Source organism: Pseudophryne corroboree, chromosome 9 (genome assembly GCF_028390025.1).
Source record: "Pseudophryne corroboree isolate aPseCor3 chromosome 9, aPseCor3.hap2, whole genome shotgun sequence".
In the NCBI taxonomy this organism is placed as follows: domain Eukaryota; kingdom Metazoa; phylum Chordata; class Amphibia; order Anura; family Myobatrachidae; genus Pseudophryne; species Pseudophryne corroboree.
The window spans coordinates 336,322,668-336,340,182 of NC_086452.1; the positions used below are offsets into that span (position 1 = coordinate 336,322,668).

General features: G+C 46.0%; 1 long non-coding RNA gene across 1 annotated transcript in view; it reads left to right on the forward strand.

The window, feature by feature from the left end:
- Window positions 1-17,515, forward strand: part of LOC134957012 (uncharacterized) — a 202,346-nt gene that overhangs the window by 35,042 nt on the left and 149,789 nt on the right. The gene's annotated exons all lie outside the window — the stretch shown is intronic.

A 17,515-nucleotide genomic window follows, 5' to 3' on the forward strand; every position in this document is an offset into this window, starting at 1 on the left:
TTCTTTGCGTCATGTGCTCTTTGGGGAGTATTTTTTGGAAGGGCCATCCTGCGTGACACTGCAGTGCCACTCCTAGATGGGCCAGGTGTTTGTGTCGGCCACTTGGGTCGCTTAGCTTAGTCACACAACGACTTTGGTGCAGCTCTTTTTTTCTTTGCATCGTGTGCTGTTTGGGGACTATTTTTTTAAGTGCCATCCTGTCTGACACTGCAGTGCCACTCCTAGATGGGCCAGGTGTTTGTGTCAGCCACTAGGGTCGCATAGCTTAGTCGTCACACAGCTACCTCATTGCGCCTCTTTTTTTCTTTGCGCCATGTGCTGTTTGGGGAGTATTTTTTGGAAGGGCCATCCTGCGTGACACTGCAGTGCCACTCCTAGATGGGCCAGGTGTTTGTGTCGGCCACTAGGGTCGCTTAGCTTAGTCATCACACAGCTACCTCATTGCGCCTCTTTTTTTCTTTGCGTCATGTGCTGTTTTGGGAGTATTTTTTGAAAGGGCCATCCTGCGTGACACTGCAGTGACACTCCTAGATGGGCAAGGTGTTTGTGTCGGCCACTTGGGTCGCTTAGCTTAGTCACACAACGACTTTGGTGCAGCTCTTTTTTTCTTTGCATCATGTGCTGTTTGGGGACTATTTTTTTTAAGTGCCATCCTGTCTGACACTGCAGTGCCACTCCTAGATGGGCCAGGTGTTTGTGTCGGCCACTAGGGTCGCTTAGCTTAGTCGTCACACAGCTACCTCATTGCGCCTCTTTTTTTCTTTGCGTCATATGCTGTTTGGGGAGTATTTTTTGGAAGGGCCATCCTGCGTGACACTGCAGTGCCACTCCTAGATGGGCCAGGTGTTTGTGTCGGCCACTAGGGTCGCTTAGCTTAGTCGTCACACAGCTACCTCATTGCGCCTCTTTTTTTCTTTGCGTCATGTGCTGTTTGGGGAGTATTTTTTGGAAGGGCCATCCTGCGTGACACTGCAGTGCCACTCCTAGATGGGCCAGGTGTTTGTGTCGGCCACTTGGGTCGCTTAGCTTAGTCGTCACACAGCTACCTCATTGCGCCTCTTTTTTTCTTTGCATCATGTGCTGTTTGGGGAGTATTTTTTGGAAGGACCATCCTGCGTGACACTGCAGTGCCACTCCTAGATGGGCCAGGTGTTTGTGTCGGCCACTTGGGTCGCTTAGCTTAGTCACACAACGACTTTGGTGCAGCTCTTTTTTTCTTTGCATCATGTGCTGTTTGGGGACTATTTTTTTAAGTGCCATCCTGTCTGACACTGCAGTGCCACTCCTAGATGGGCCAGGTGTTTGTGTCAGCCACTAGGGTCGCTTAGCTTAGTCGTCACACAGCTACCTCATTGCGCCTCTTTTTTTCTTTGCGCCATGTGCTGTTTGGGGAGTATTTTTTGGAAGGGCCATCCTGCGTGACACTGCAGTGCCACTCCTAGATGGGCCAGGTGTTTGTGTCGGCCACTAGGGTCGCTTAGCTTAGTCGTCACACAGCTACCTCATTGCGCCTCTTTTTTTCTTTGCGTCATGTGCTGTTTTGGGAGTATTTTTTGAAAGTGCCATCCTGCGTGACACTGCAGTGCCACTCCTAGATGGGCAAGGTGTTTGTGTCGGCCACTTGGGTCGCTTAGCTTAGTCACACAACGACTTTGGTGCAGCTCTTTTTTTACTTTGCATCATGTGCTGTTTGGGGACTATTTTTTTAAGTGCCATCCTGTCTGACACTGCAGTGCCACTCCTAGATGGGCCAGGTGTTTGTGTCGGCCACTAGGGTCGCTTAGCTTAGTCGTCACACAGCTACCTCATTGCGCCTCTTTTTTTCTTTGCGTCATGTGCTGTTTGGGGAGTATTTTTTGGAAGGGCCATCCTGCGTGACACTGCAGTGCCACTCCTAGATGGGCCAGGTGTTTGTGTCGGCCACTAGGGTCGCTTAGCTTAGTCGTCACACAGCTACCTCATTGCGCCTCTTTTTTTCTTTGCGTCATGTGCTGTTTGGGGAGTATTTTTTGGAAGGGCCATCCTGCGTGACACTGCAGTGCCACTCCTAGATGGGCCAGGTGTTTGTGTCGGCCACTTCGGTCGCTTAGCTTAGTCACACAACGACTTTGGTGCAGCTCTTTTTTTCTTTGCATCATGTGCTGTTTGGGGACTATTTTTTTAAGTGCCATCCTGTCTGACACTGCAGTGCCACTCCTAGATGGGCCAGGTGTTTGTGTCGGCCACTAGGGTCGCTTAGCTTAGTCGTCACACAGCTACCTCATTGCGCCTCTTTTTTTCTTTGCGTCATGTGCTGTTTGGGGAGTATTTTTTGGAAGGGCCATCCTGCGTGACACTGCAGTGACACTCCTAGATGGGCCAGGTGTTTGTGTCGGCCACTTGGGTCGCTTAGCTTAGTCACACAACGACTTTGGTGCAGCTCTTTTTTTCTTTGCATCATGTGCTGTTTGGGGACTATTTTTTTAAGTGCCATCCTGTCTGACACTGCAGTGCCACTCCTAGATGGGCCAGGTGTTTGTGTCGGCCACTAGGGTCGCTTAGCTTAGTCGTCACACAGCTACCTCATTGCGCCTCTTTTTTTCTTTGCGCCATGTGCTGTTTGGGGAGTATTTTTTGGAAGGGCCATCCTGCGTGACACTGCAGTGCCACTCCTAGATGGATAAACAAAAGGGAGAAAGAAGAAGGCTCTTGTGTGGGCGCACTCATTAATGGTAGTTAAATAACTAGAATGAATAACACTAGGTTGATTAGTCAGCAGATAAAACAAAATTTATTTGGAAATATTAAGAATATAATTGCCCCTGGTTGAGGAGATGTGAATGATCCCAGATAAAAATGTTCTGGTCCTGCCTCAGGAAATGAGATGGAGAGGGGTAGAGACACTGCAAGTCATAAACCCTTTCTCACCCGGCCAGTACAGATGATCTGTGTTAATGAGATCAATTAAGTCAATTGATTTTAGATTCTGTCATAATCCTAATGAAGGAATAACAGCTATTATGGCAATGAGTAATAATAGAAACAAATCAAAGGATATACCAGGGTAAAGAAAGAAAAGGATAGGAACAAATGGTGATGCTGCTGTTAGAGTCACATACCACACATCATATGCAATGATTGATGTTCTACAACACTGAGTATTCCATGTGAGTCTCCACCTCAGGTACTAACTCAGCCCACACTGTTTCGCTTCCAAGATCGGACGAGATCGGGCATTAGCAGTGTGGTTTGATAGTAGAAGGATTTGGTCAGACGTCCAATGAGAGTGCACCTATATAGGGGGGGATAATTAGCTGGGTCTTATAGATACAGTGTGGATCTGCTTTTTGTGTTAGGCAGGAGACATCAAGTCCCACACCGGTGGTATTGTGTCCCTGGATCACAAATGAGAGTCCACGAAAAAGGAAGATATATAGATTTATGAAAAAAACGAAGATATATAGATTTATGAAAAAAACCCTAAAAAGGAAAATGGAGATCAATTAGGCTGTAGTTATTAGGAACGGGTGATAAAAATTACCCGTCCGTATAGATACAAATGGATAAGGAAACACGGATCAAGAAATTTTTATATATATGTGTACATTGGTACTGGTGTAAGGAACAGAAAATATGTCAAAGATAATTGTAGATACAAATAAATAGTACTGGTATATGCAATGAAATAATCACTAGTGACATGGGTGTCATTAGAAACACTTTGTGTGAATTGGAGCTGTTATAATCATTAGGATATAGGGAAATAGACATGAAATTCTCATATAACCCATGCAGCAATATGACAACAGGATCTGCAGGAGGAAAGTCAAAGAAGAATGCAGTATTTCTTTCCTATAAAATGCAGTTTTTAATCCTGATGCAATAAACTAAGATGCATAAGCCTGGAAAAAGGCATAAATGAAGCCACACAAAAAGCAGATAAATAGTACTGGTATATGCAATGAAATAATCACTAGTGACATGGGTGTCATTAGAAACACTTTGTGTGAATTGGAGCTGTTATAATCATTAGGATATAGGGAAATAGACATGAAATTCTCATATAACCCATGCAGCAATATGACAACAGGATCTGCAGGAGGAAAGTCAAAGAAGAATGCAGTATTTCTTTCCTATAAAATGCAGTTTTTAATCCTGATGCAATAAACTAAGATGCATAAGCCTGGAAAAAGGCATAAATGAAGCTGCACGGATATAGATACAATTTCTATGACAGCTGGGCAAAAATTAGCCCAAAATGGCAGGATGGAATGATCTGACCTGAGGCTAGGAGTGAATCACTTGCAGTTGGACAAAACAGGACCCATTGGAATGGAAAACATGTTTCACCCCTGTGGGGCTTGCTCACTTCCTGGGTTATATGAGAATTTCATGTCTATTTCCCTATATCCTAATGATTATAACAGCTCCAATTCACACAAAGTGTTTCTAATGACACCCATGTCACTAGTGATTATTTCATTGCATATACCAGTACTATTTATCTGCTTTTTGTGTGGCTTCATTTATGCCTTTTTCCAGGCTTATGCATCTTAGTTTATTGCATCAGGATTAAAAACTGCATTTTATAGGAAAGAAATACTGCATTCTTCTTTGACTTTCCTCCTGCAGATCCTGTTGTCATATTGCTGCATGGGTTATATGAGAATTTCATGTCTATTTCCCTATATCCTAATGATTATAACAGCTCCAATTCACACAAAGTGTTTCTAATGACACCCATGTCACTAGTGATTATTTCATTGCATATACCAGTACTATTTATTTGTATCTACAATTATCTTTGACATATTTTCTGTTCCTTACACCAGTACCAATGTACACATATATATAAAAATTTCTTGATCCGTGTTTCCTTATCCATTTGTATCTATACGGACGGGTAATTTTTATCACCCGTTCCTAATAACTACAGCCTAATTGATCTCCATTTTCCTTTTTAGGGTTTTTTTCATAAATCTATATATCTTCGTTTTTTTCATAAATCTATATATCTTCCTTTTTCGTGGACTCTCATTTGTGATCCAGGGACACAATACCACCGGTGTGGGACTTGATGTCTCCTGCCTAACACAAAAAGCAGATCCACACTGTATCTATAAGACCCAGCTAATTATCCCCCCCTATATAGGTGCACTCTCATTGGACGTCTGACCAAATCCTTCTACTATCAAACCACACTGCTAATGCCCGATCTCGTCCGATCTTGGAAGCGAAACAGTGTGGGCTGAGTTAGTACCTGAGGTGGAGACTCACAGGGAATACTCAGTGTTGTAGAACATCAATCATTGCATATGATGTGTGGTATGTGACTCCAACAGCAGCATCACCATTTGTTCCTATCCTTTTCTTTCTTTACCCTGGTATATCCTTTGATTTGTTTCTATTATTACTCATTGCCATAATAGCTGTTATTCCTTCATTAGGATTATGACAGAATCTAAAATCAATTGACTTAATTGATCTCATTAACACAGATCATCTGTACTGGCCGGGTGAGAAAGGGTTTATGACTTGCAGTGTCTCTACCCCTCTCCATCTCATTTCCTGAGGCAGGACCAGAACATTTTTATCTGGGATCATTCACATCTCCTCAACCAGGGGCAATTATATTCTTAATATTTCAAAATAAATTTTGTTTTATCTGCTGACTAATCAACCTAGTGTTATTCATTCTAGTTATTTAACTACCATTAATGAGTGCGCCCACACAAGAGCCTTCTTCTTTCTCCCTTTTGTTTATGCATATGTCACTGGCTCTGGGCGCACCCCCAAACTGGACATTATATTAAAGATTTTACTTGAAAATTGTCCAAATTTGGTTTTTCTGTAATCAAAAACTATTTTTAGACCGGTGCCGGGTCGCCCCCTTTGTGTAACCACTCCTAGATGGGCCAGGTGTTTGTGTCGGCCACTAGGGTCGCTTAGCTTAGTCGTCACACAGCTACCTCATTGCGCCTTTTTTTTTCTTTGCGTCATGTGCTGTTTTGGGAGTATTTTTTGAAAGGGCCATCCTGCGTGACACTGCAGTGCCACTCCTAGATGGGCAAGGTGTTTGTGTCGGCCACTTGGGTCGCTTAGCTTAGTCACACAACGACTTTGGTGCAGCTCTTTTTTTCTTTGCATCATGTGCTGTTTGGGGACTATTTTTTTAAGTGCCATCCTGTCTGACACTGCAGTGCCACTCCTAGATGGGCCAGGTGTTTGTGTCGGCCACTAGGGTCGCTTAGCTTAGTCGTCACACAGCTACCTCATTGCGCCTCTTTTTTTCTTTGCGCCATGTGCTGTTTGGGGAGTATTTTTTGGAAGGGCCATCCTGCGTGACACTGCAGTGCCACTCCTAGATGGGCCAGGTGTTTGTGTCGGCCACTAGGGTCGCTTAGCTTAGTCGTCACACAGCTACCTCATTGCGCCTCTTTTTTTCTATGTGTCATGTGCTGTTTTGGGAGTATTTTTTGAAAGGGCCATCCTGCGTGACACTGCAGTGCCACTCCTAGATGGGCAAGGTGTTTGTGTCGGCCACTTGGGTCGCTTAGCTTAGTCACACAACGACTTTGGTGCAGCTCTTTTTTTCTTTGCATCATGTGCTGTTTGGGGACTATTTTTTTAAGTGCCATCCTGTCTGACACTGCAGTGCCACTCCTAGATGGGCCAGGTGTTTGTGTCGGCCACTAGGGTCGCTTAGCTTAGTCGTCACACAGCTACCTCATTGCGCCTCTTTTTTTCTTTGCGCCATGTGCTGTTTGGGGAGTATTTTTTGGAAGGGCCATCCTGCGTGACACTGCAGTGCCACTCCTAGATGGGCCAGGTGTTTGTGTCGGCCACTAGGGTCGAGCTTAGTCGTCACACAGCTACCTCAATGCGCCTCTTTTTTTCTTTGCGTCATGTGCTGTTTTGGGAGTATTTTTTGAAAGGGCCATCCTGCGTGACACTGCAGTGCCACTCCTAGATGGGCAAGGTGTTTGTGTCGGCCACTTGGGTCGCTTAGCTTAGTCACACAACGACTTTGGTGCAGCTCTTTTTTTCTTTGCATCATGTGCTGTTTGGGGACTATTTTTTTAAGTGCCATCCTGTCTGACACTGCAGTGCCACTCCTAGATGGGCCAGGTGTTTGTGTCGGCCACTAGGGTCGAGCTTAGTCGTCACACAGCTACCTCAATGCGCCTCTTTTTTTCTTTGCGTCATGTGCTGTTTTGGGAGTATTTTTTGAAAGGGCCATCCTGCGTGACACTGCAGTGCCACTCCTAGATGGGCAAGGTGTTTGTGTCGGCCACTAGGGTCGCTTAGCTTAGTCGTCACACAGCTACCTCATTGCGCCTCTTTTTTTCTTTGCGTCATGTGCTGTTTTGGGAGTATTTTTTGAAAGGGCCATCCTGCGTGACACTGCAGTGCCACTCCTAGATGGGCAAGGTGTTTGTGTCGGCCACTTGGGTCGCTTAGCTTAGTCACACAACGACTTTGGTGCAGCTTTTTTTTTCTTTGCATCATGTGCTGTTTGGGGACTATTTTTTTAAGTGCCATCCTGTCTGACACTGCAGTGCCACTCCTAGATGGGCCAGGTGTTTGTGTCGGCCACTAGGGTCGAGCTTAGTCGTCACACAGCTACCTCAATGCGCCTCTTTTTTTCTTTGCGTCATGTGCTGTTTTGGGAGTATTTTTTGAAAGGGCCATCCTGCGTGACACTGCAGTGCCACTCCTAGATGGGCAAGGTGTTTGTGTCGGCCACTTGGGTCGCTTAGCTTAGTCACACAACGACTTTGGTGCAGCTCTTTTTTTCTTTGCATCATGTGCTGTTTGGGGACTATTTTTTTAAGTGCCATCCTGTCTGACACTGCAGTGCCACTCCTAGATGGGCCAGGTGTTTGTGTCGGCCACTAGGGTCGCTTAGCTTAGTCGTCACACAGCTACCTCATTGCGCCTCTTTTTTTCTTTGCGCCATGTGCTGTTTGGGGAGTATTTTTTGGAAGGGCCATCCTGCGTGACACTGCAGTGCCACTCCTAGATGGGCCAGGTGTTTGTGTCGGCCACTAGGGTCGCTTAGCTTAGTCGTCACACAGCTACCTCATTGCGCCTCTTTTTTTCTTTGCGTCATGTGCTGTTTTGGGAGTATTTTTTGAAAGGGCCATCCTGCGTGACACTGCAGTGCCACTCCTAGATGGGCAAGGTGTTTGTGTCGGCCACTTGGGTCGCTTAGCTTAGTCACACAACGACTTTGGTGCAGCTTTTTTTTTCTTTGCATCATGTGCTGTTTGGGGACTATTTTTTTAAGTGCCATCCTGTCTGACACTGCAGTGCCACTCCTAGATGGGCCAGGTGTTTGTGTCGGCCACTAGGGTCGCTTAGCTTAGTCGTCACACAGCTACCTCATTGCGCCTCTTTTTTTCTTTGCGTCATGTGCTGTTTGGGGAGTATTTTTTGGAAGGGCCATCCTGCGTGACACTGCAGTGCCACTCCTAGATGGGCCAGGTGTTTGTGTCGGCCACTTGGGTCGCTTAGCTTAGTCACACAACGACTTTGGTGCAGCTCTTTTTTTCTTTGCATCATGTGCTGTTTGGGGACTATTTTTTTAAGTGCCATCCTTTCTGACACTGCAGTGCCACTCCTAGATGGGCCAGGTGTTTGTGTCGGCCACTAGGGTCGCTTAGCTTAGTCGTCACACAGCTACCTCATTGCGCCTCTTTTTTTCTTTGCGTCATGTGCTGTTTGGGGAGTATTTTTTGGAAGGGCCATCCTGCGTGACACTGCAGTGCCACTCCTAGATGGGCCAGGTGTTTGTGTCGGCCACTAGGGTCGCTTAGCTTAGTCGTCACACAGCTACCTCATTGCGCCTCTTTTTTTCTTTGCGTCATGTGCTGTTTGGGGAGTATTTTTTGGAAGGGCCATCCTGCGTGACACTGCAGTGCCACTCCTAGATGGGCCAGGTGTTTGTGTCGGCCACTTGGGTCGCTTAGCTTAGTCACACAACGACTTTGGTGCAGCTCTTTTTTTCTTTGCATCATGTGCTGTTTGGGGACTATTTTTTTAAGTGCCATCCTGTCTGACACTGCAGTGCCACTCCTAGATGGGCCAGGTGTTTGTTTCGGCCACTTGTGTCGCTTAGCTTAGTCACACAGCGACCTTGGTGCGCCTCTTTTTTTCTTTGCACCATGTGCTGTTTGGGGACTATTTTTTTGAAGTGCCATCCTGCCTGACACTGCAGTGCCACTCCTAGATGGGCCAGGTGTTTGTGTCCGCCACTTTGGTCGCTTAGCTTAGCCATCCAGTGACCTCGGTGCAAATTTTAGGACTAAAAATAATATTGTGAGGTGTGAGGTGTTCAGAATAGACTGAAAATGAGTGGAAATTATGGTTATTGAGGTTAATAATACTATGGGATCAAAATGACCCCCAAATTCTATGATTTAAGCTGTTTTTTAGGGTTTTTTGTAAAAAACACTCGAATCCAAAACACACCCGAATCTGACAAAAAAAAATTCGGTGAGGTTTTGCCAAAACGCGTTCGAACCCAAAACACGGCCACGGAACTGAACCCAAAACCAAAACACAAAACCCGAAAAATTTCAGGTGCACATCACTAGTAATTAGTAACCCTTTCCGCACTGCCTCACAGCGGTCCTGGCACTACCTGCTCACACTGAAACTTTTAATATGATCAGCTCCATTACAACACCAGATTCATTATCAAGTCTGTGCTTCGTCCCTTAATCATCTTGATATGAGACTCATTAATTGTAGGCCTATCTGTCTGCAGCAATCCCAGAGGGCAATTATTTTAAGACAACTAAAACTTCTGGGCAATCAAATAATACCTATTACTGACCATCGATTACATACTCAATGATGACACCAGGGGAGAAGCTAGAACTTCTTGGGCCCCATAGCAAAATGTTCAAAGTCCCCCTTAATGATTTTAAGTACAGACTGTTACTGTAAAGCTGTGTACACACTATACTATGTGTTCCCAGCCTGACATCGGCTGTGACGGGACTTCCTAGTGAATTGGGAAGAATCTGGAGATTAGAGGGGTGAGGCCAGGGGCGTTTCAACAGAGGAGGGGACCCGTGTGCAGGCTCCGGGTGGGCCCCCTCCTCTTAGCGGCGCAGTAGACACTGCCATTATGCCAGAGTCAACTGCACATGCGTGGACTCTGGAAATATGGCGCCCGCCATGTTCCAGAGTCTATAACTCTACTGCCATTTTAGGGCGATTTTTGCACCATGGCTGTAGCTCCGGTGCTGGACTCTGGAAGGTAAGTAATAAAAACATGCAGTGTGTGTGGTGTAGGCCCCTCCTGGACCCATGGACCCGTGTGCACTGCACACATTGCACCCATTATAGAAACGCCAATGGGTGGGGCCTAGTGATGAGTTTCTATGGAAATGCTGTATTTTGCCCCCCCCCCCATGCAAATTATTGCCAATCACAACATTTTTGATGTGAGTGGACAGGGCCTATTAATACAACTACCTCAGCCCCGCCCCTGTTGCCACACACATGCATTTCCTGCAGCAGATGTCTTGACAGAGGAATCAGCCAGAGTAGGTAAGTATGTGTTAACTTAAAAATAAATGAATAACGATTTCTTCAGAGAACACTGGTTTTAAACCTTTGATCTTACCATAGTCTGATCTTTCTCACGTTTCACTTCTGACTGACACTAGTGTGAGACTTCGCTACTGCAAAACACAAAATTGTTGCGTAATAATTAGAGATGAGCGGGTTACGGTTCTCCGAGATCCGACCCGCCTTGCTCGGTTAACCCGAACGCGCCCGAACATCATCATCCCGCTGTCGGATTCTCGTAAGATTCGTATTCTATATAAAGAGCAGCGCGTCGCTGCCATTTTCACTCATGCATTGGAGATTGAACGGAGAGGACGTGGCTGCGTTCTCTCCCTGAAAAGCTCTGTATCTGTGCTCAGTGTGCTGCAAATATCTGTGCTCAGTGTGCTGCAAATATCTGTGCTCAGTGTGCTGCAAATATCTACGTTCTCTGCCTGAAAACACTCCATATCTGTGCTCAGTGTGCTGCAAATATCTGTGCTCAGTGTGCTGCATTGTGGGGACCACCAGCATATAATTATAGTAGTACAGTACAGTAGGCCATTGCTGTATCTTGCAGCTCTGTGTCAAGTATACTATCCATATCTGTGCTGCATTATTGTGAGCAGTATATAGTAGGACAGTGCAGCATTTTGGTGACCAGCAGTATACATATAGTACAGTACAGTAGGCCATTGCTGTATCTTGCAGCTCTGTGTCACTTCTAGTATCCTGATCAGTGCTCAATATCTGCTGCATTGTTGTGACCAGTATGTATACTGTACTGTGCGACGTGTATTATACACCTGGTGATTTTATACTTCCTGTAATCTGTACTGAGCGATGTGTGAGATACACCTGGGGATTATACACCCTGTATACTGTACTGTGCAATGTTTGTGATACACCTGGTGATTATACACCCTGTATACTGTACTGAGCGATGTGTGAGATACACCTTGGGATTATACACCCTATATACTGTACTGTGTTATGTGTGAGCTACACCTGGGGATTATACACCCTATATACTGTACTGTGCGATGTGTGTGATACACCTGGTAAATAATTATACACCCTGTATACTGTACTGTGCGACGTGTGTTATACACCTGGTGATTATACATCCTGTAATCTGTACTGAGCGATGTGTGAGATACACCTGGGGATTATACACCCTATATGCTGTACTGAGGGATGTGTGAGATACACCTGGAGATTATACACCCTGTGTACTGTACTGTGCGACGTGTGTTATACACCTGGTGATTATACATCCTGTAATCTGTACTGAACGATGTGTGAGATACACCTGGGGATTATATACCCTATATACTGTACTGAGCAATGTGTGTTATACACCTGGTGATTATACATCCTGTAATCTGTACTGAGCGATGTGTGAGATACACCTGGTAATATCTGTGCTCAGTGTGCTGCATTTTGGGGACTAACAGTATATAATTATAGTAGTACAGTACAGTAGGCCATTGCTATACCTTGCAGCTCTGTGTCACTGCAAGTATACATTCCATATCTGTGCTGCATTGTTGTGAGCAGTATATAGTAGGACAGTGCAGCATTTTGGTGACCAGCAGTATACATATAGTACAGTACAGTAGGCCATTGCTGTATCTTGCAGCTTTGTGTCAGACTCAGTTCTAGTATCCTGATAAGTGCTCAATATCTGCTGCATTGTTGTGACCAGTATAGAGTAGTACAGTGCAGCATTGTGGTGACCACCAGTATATAGTAGTACAGTACAGTAGGCCATTGCTGTATCTTGCAGCTCTGTGTCACTTCTAGTATCCTGATCAGTGCTTAATATCTGTGCTCAGTGTCAGTGCTGCATTGTGGTGACCAGTATACTACAGTACAATAGTCCAGTGCTGTTCTCGCTGCTCAGTGTCAGTTCTCCGTAGTATCATCAGTGATCAGTATAATCAGTTCTCGTATGATCAGTGCGCTGTTAGACGTGTGCCCATTTTCCGCCATTAGTGCAGTGGGATTTAGACAATTGATGAAGTTATTGTGTTCCCGGTACAAAATCCCATCTAGATTCCACTTCACTAGGCAGGCGATAGCGAGATTTTACCAATTAATATCAGTGATTTATAATTATTAATTACAGTGATCTTGCCAAATAATTCCAGTGATTTTGTCATTTTCTTCCAGTGATTTGGACCAATAATATCATTGATTAGAACGAATAATTCCAGTGATTTTGTCATTTTCTTCCAGTGATTTGGACCAATAATACCATTGATTAGAACAAATAATTCCAGTGATTTTGTCATTTTCTTCCAGTGATTTGGACCAATAATACCATTGATTAGAACGAATAAATCCTGTGATTTTGTCATTTTCTTCCAGTGATTTGGCCCAATAATACCATTGATTAGAACTAATAATTCCAGTGATTTTGTCATTTTCTTCCAGTGATTTGGCCCAATAATACCATTGATTAGAACAAATAATTCCAGTTATTTTGTCATTTTCTTCCAGTGATTTGGACCAATAATACCATTGATTAGAATTAATAATTCCTGTGATATTGAGGTGTTTGTGTCGCTTAGCTTAGCCATCCAATGACCACAGTGCACCTCTTTTTCTCTTTTCTTTGCATCATATGCTGTTTGGGGACAATTTTTTTAAGTGCCATCCTGTCTGACACTGCAGTGCCACTCCTAGACGGGCCAGGTGTTTGTGCCGGCCACTTGGGTCGCTTAGCTTAGTCATGCAGCGACCTCGGTGCAAATTTTAGGACTAAAAATAATATTGTGAGGTGTGAGGTGCTCAGAATAGACTGGAAATGAGTGGAAATTGTGGTCATTGAGGTTAATAATACTATAGGATCAAAATTACCCCAAAATTCTATGATTTAAGCTGTTTTTGAGGGTTTTTTGAAAAAAACACCCGAATCCGACAAAAAATTTCGAGGGAGGTTTTGCCAAAACGCGTCCGAATCCAAAACACTGCCGCGGAACCGAATCCAAAACCAAAACACAAAACCCATCTGAAACTATGGTGGTTATTCCGAGTTGTTCGCTCGCTAGCCGTTTGTAGCAGTCGTGCAAACGCTATGCCGCCGCCCTCTGGGAGTGTATCTTAGCTTAGCAGAAGTGCGAACGAAAGGTTCGCAGAGTGACTAAAAAAAAATTGTGCAGTTTCAGAGCAGCTCCAGACCTACTCCTAGCTTGCGATCACTTCAGACTATTCAGTTCCTGTTTTGACGTCACGAACACGCCCTGCGTTCTCCCAGCCATGCCTGCGTTTTTCCTGGCACGCCTGTGTTTTTATGAACACTCCCTGAAAACGGTCAGTTTACACCCAGAAATGCCCACTTCATGTCAATCACTCTGCGGCAAGCAGTGCGACTGAAATACTTCGCTAGACCTTGTGTAAAACTGCATCGGCTGTTGTGAAAGTACGTCGCGCGTGCGCATTGCGGCGCATACGCATGCGCAGAAGTGCCGCTTTTTTGCCTGATCGCTGCGCAGCGACCGAAAACAGCTAGCGAACGAATGACCACCTATATGCCTACTAGGTTATGCTGCATATGATTAAACTGTCTATGAGTGCACTGCCTAAGCCTGGAGGATCAGACTAACAATACTGAGCTGGAGTCTTGTGTGAATGTGACAGCTCTACACCTGCGTACAACCCAACTAGTGGTGTAACTATAAAAACAGCACTGATTCCCCCACCATGGGATCTGCGGGGGCTGATGCTATGCCACTGCTTCAATCTTTTACTTCCATCAACTCGGGACCCACGCACATGCCCAAAAAGGGTGCATGGCCTCGGATGGGAGGGCGGGACCTCGCAGCATGACCCAGTTTTTGTCATTTTGGTGGCGTGCCCAGTAATCCCAGAGCAGCTGGGCAGCCCTTTAGTGCACCTCACTGCTCTGTTTATCTATTCAGGGATCACTCGCTGCTTTGCAAAGCAGCAGTGATCAAAGTCACACCCAACCTTCCCCCCCCAGCCCACGGGACACAGATGCCCGCAGATGCGACGGCAGGACAGTTCCCGAATAGCGTGACTGTCTTGCTGGAATCGGAACAGTTGGGAGGTTTATATGCTGTATTAGGTGCTGACCTTTACCTTAATAATAATTGCTTCCACAATCCACTGGCCAGAGAGGGGTGGCGTCACATGACATGCAAGTAGTGAAGCACATTTTGTAAAAGTTTTTTCGTCTAGTACTGATAACCAATTTGTCTCGTGTTATTAGAAATACACATGAGACTGATGTTAGAAAGTGAAATGGGGGAGTGGCTGGGGCCCCATGTGCATAGTCAGCCACACAGCAGGAAGTGTAGATGTGACCACGGTTGTGTATGGAATCGATGGCTGATGCAAAAACCATGGGCATTCCTGGGCAGTGACTGGGAGAAGGCCTGAAGTTTACTCAAAAGACATCTCATGGGCATGTATGGGAGTGTTGCGGAAAAGTCGGTGAATGCCGCTGCGTTCCCAAAAGCACAGCCACAGAGGGTCGGCCTATTGACTGTCTAACTAGACACTGTCTATCTATACATTGGAACCTTCACATACATAAGACAGAGTTGGTGCAAGAATTCTAGGTGCCCTAGGCAATTCTACACATACTGACCCTGCTCCATGCACTCTCTTCCCAATCCCTTATATACACATCCACCGCAAACCTTAAAGTCAGGTACACACTTGGTGATTAATCAGACGATATATCATTCCAACGCAGATTAGAGAGATATATCTGCAACACCGCTCAGTGTGTACCCAAATCCCTGGTGTCGTTCTTTGTGTTATCCTGTTGGGCGTGCTGCATGCCCAATGGGACGATCCAGGGAAAGACGGCATGCATTTTAAATGCGGCAGCCAACAATTCATCGCTCTGTCAACCACTGCATCTTGCAGTGTGTACAGACGGCATGATACATTGTGCCGTCTCTGGGTACACACATCGTTTAGTGTATACCCAGCATTAGTTGCACACCGCTGAGCTGAAAGAGAGTCAGTGTAAGCTGAGAGGGTGTCAACGCATGCTGGGAGGGTGTCAGTCTGTGTGCTTGGAGGGGGCGGTCTGTGTGCTGGGAGGGTTTTGGTGAGTGCTGGGAGGGGGTTGTTTCGTGTTGGAAGGGGTCAATGCATGCTGCAAGGGGGTCGGTGTGTGCTGGGAGGAGGTTGGTGCATGCCAGAATGGGTTCAGTGTGCTTGGATGGGGTCAGTGAGTGCTGGCAGAGTGTCAGTGCATGATGGGAGGGGGTCAGTGAGTACTGAGAGGGTGGTGGTGTGTGTTCAGGAGTTGGTGCATGCTAGGAGGGGGGGGGGGGTTGGTGTGTCCTGGGAGGGGGTCAGTGTGTGCTAGAAGGGTGTTGGAGCATGCTGGGAAGGGGTCAGTGTGAGCTGGGAGGGGGTTGGTGAGTAAGTAAGGCGCTTGGGGTGAAAAAAGCTATATGCTTCAACTTCTCTTTCAAGTACTGTAGATCTGGCTTAATTCTTGTATTATAAATGATAGGTGCCAATAAGCACATGCTCTGGCTAGCACTAGGCATGCCCACTCCAGGGGTCGCTGTAGAGACGTATCTCTAAAAGCTTAAAAATGTTGTAACTACCAAAATAATTGGGCTCCACTTTGGTACTGTATGTCCATCCACTTGCCATATCTTCCTGCTTATGTATATATATATATATATATATATATATATATATATATACACACACTGCTCAAAAAAATAAAGGGAACACTTAAACAACACAATGTAACTCCAAGTCAATCACACTGCTGTGAAATCAAACTGTCCACTTAGGAAGCAACACTGATTGACAATCAATTTCACATGCTGTTGTGCAAATGGAATAGACAACAGGTGGAAATTATAGGCAATTAGCAAGACACCCCCAATAAAGGAGTTGTTCTGCAGGTGGTGACCACAGACCACTTCTCAGCTCCTATGCTTTCTGGCTGATGTTTTGGTCACTTTTGAAAGCTGGCGGTGCTTTCACTCTAGTGGTAGCATGAGACGGAGTCTACAACCCACACAAGTGGCTCAGGTAGTGCAGCTCATCCAGGATGGCACATCAATGCAAGCTGTGGCAAGAAGGTTTGCTGTGTCTGTCAGCGTAATGTCCACAGCATGGAGGCGCTACCAGGAGACAGGCCAGTACATCAGGAGACGTGGAGGAGGCCATAGGAGGGCAACAACTCAGCAGCAGGACGGCTACCTCCGCCTTTGTGCAAGGAGGAAAAGGAGGAGCACTGCCAGAGCCCTGCAAAATGACCTCCAGCAAGCCACAAATGTGCATGTGTCTACTCAAACGATCAGAAACAGACTCCATGAGGGTGGTATGAGGGCCCAACGTCCACAGGTGGGGGTTGTGCTTACAGTCCAACACTGTGCAGGACATTTGGCATTTGCCAGAGAACACCAAGACTGGCAAATTCTCCACTGTGCTCTTCACAGATGAAAGCAGGTTCTCACTAAGCACATGTGACAGACGTGACAGAGTCTGGAGACGCCAAGGAGAACGTTCTGCTGCCTGCAACATCCTCCAGCATGACCGGTTTGGCAGTGGGTCAGTAATGGTGTGAGGTGGTATTTCTTTGGGGGGCCGCACAGCCCTCCATGTGCTCGCCAGAGGTAGCCTGACTGCCATTAGGTACCGAGATGAGATCCTCAGACCCCTTGTGAGACCATATGCTGGTGCGGTTGGCCCTGGGTTCCTCCTAATGCAAGACAATGCTAGACCTCATGTGGCTGGAGTGTGTCAGCAGTTCCTGCAAGACAAAGGCATTGATGCTATGGACTGGCCTGCCCGTTCCCCAGACCAGAATCCAATTGAGCACATCTGGGACATCATGTCTCGCTCCATCCACCAACGCCACGTTACACCACAGACTGTCCAGGAGTTGGCGGATGCTTTAGTCCAGGTCTGGGAAGAGATCCCTCAGGAGACCATCCGCCACCTCATCAGGAGCATGCCCAGG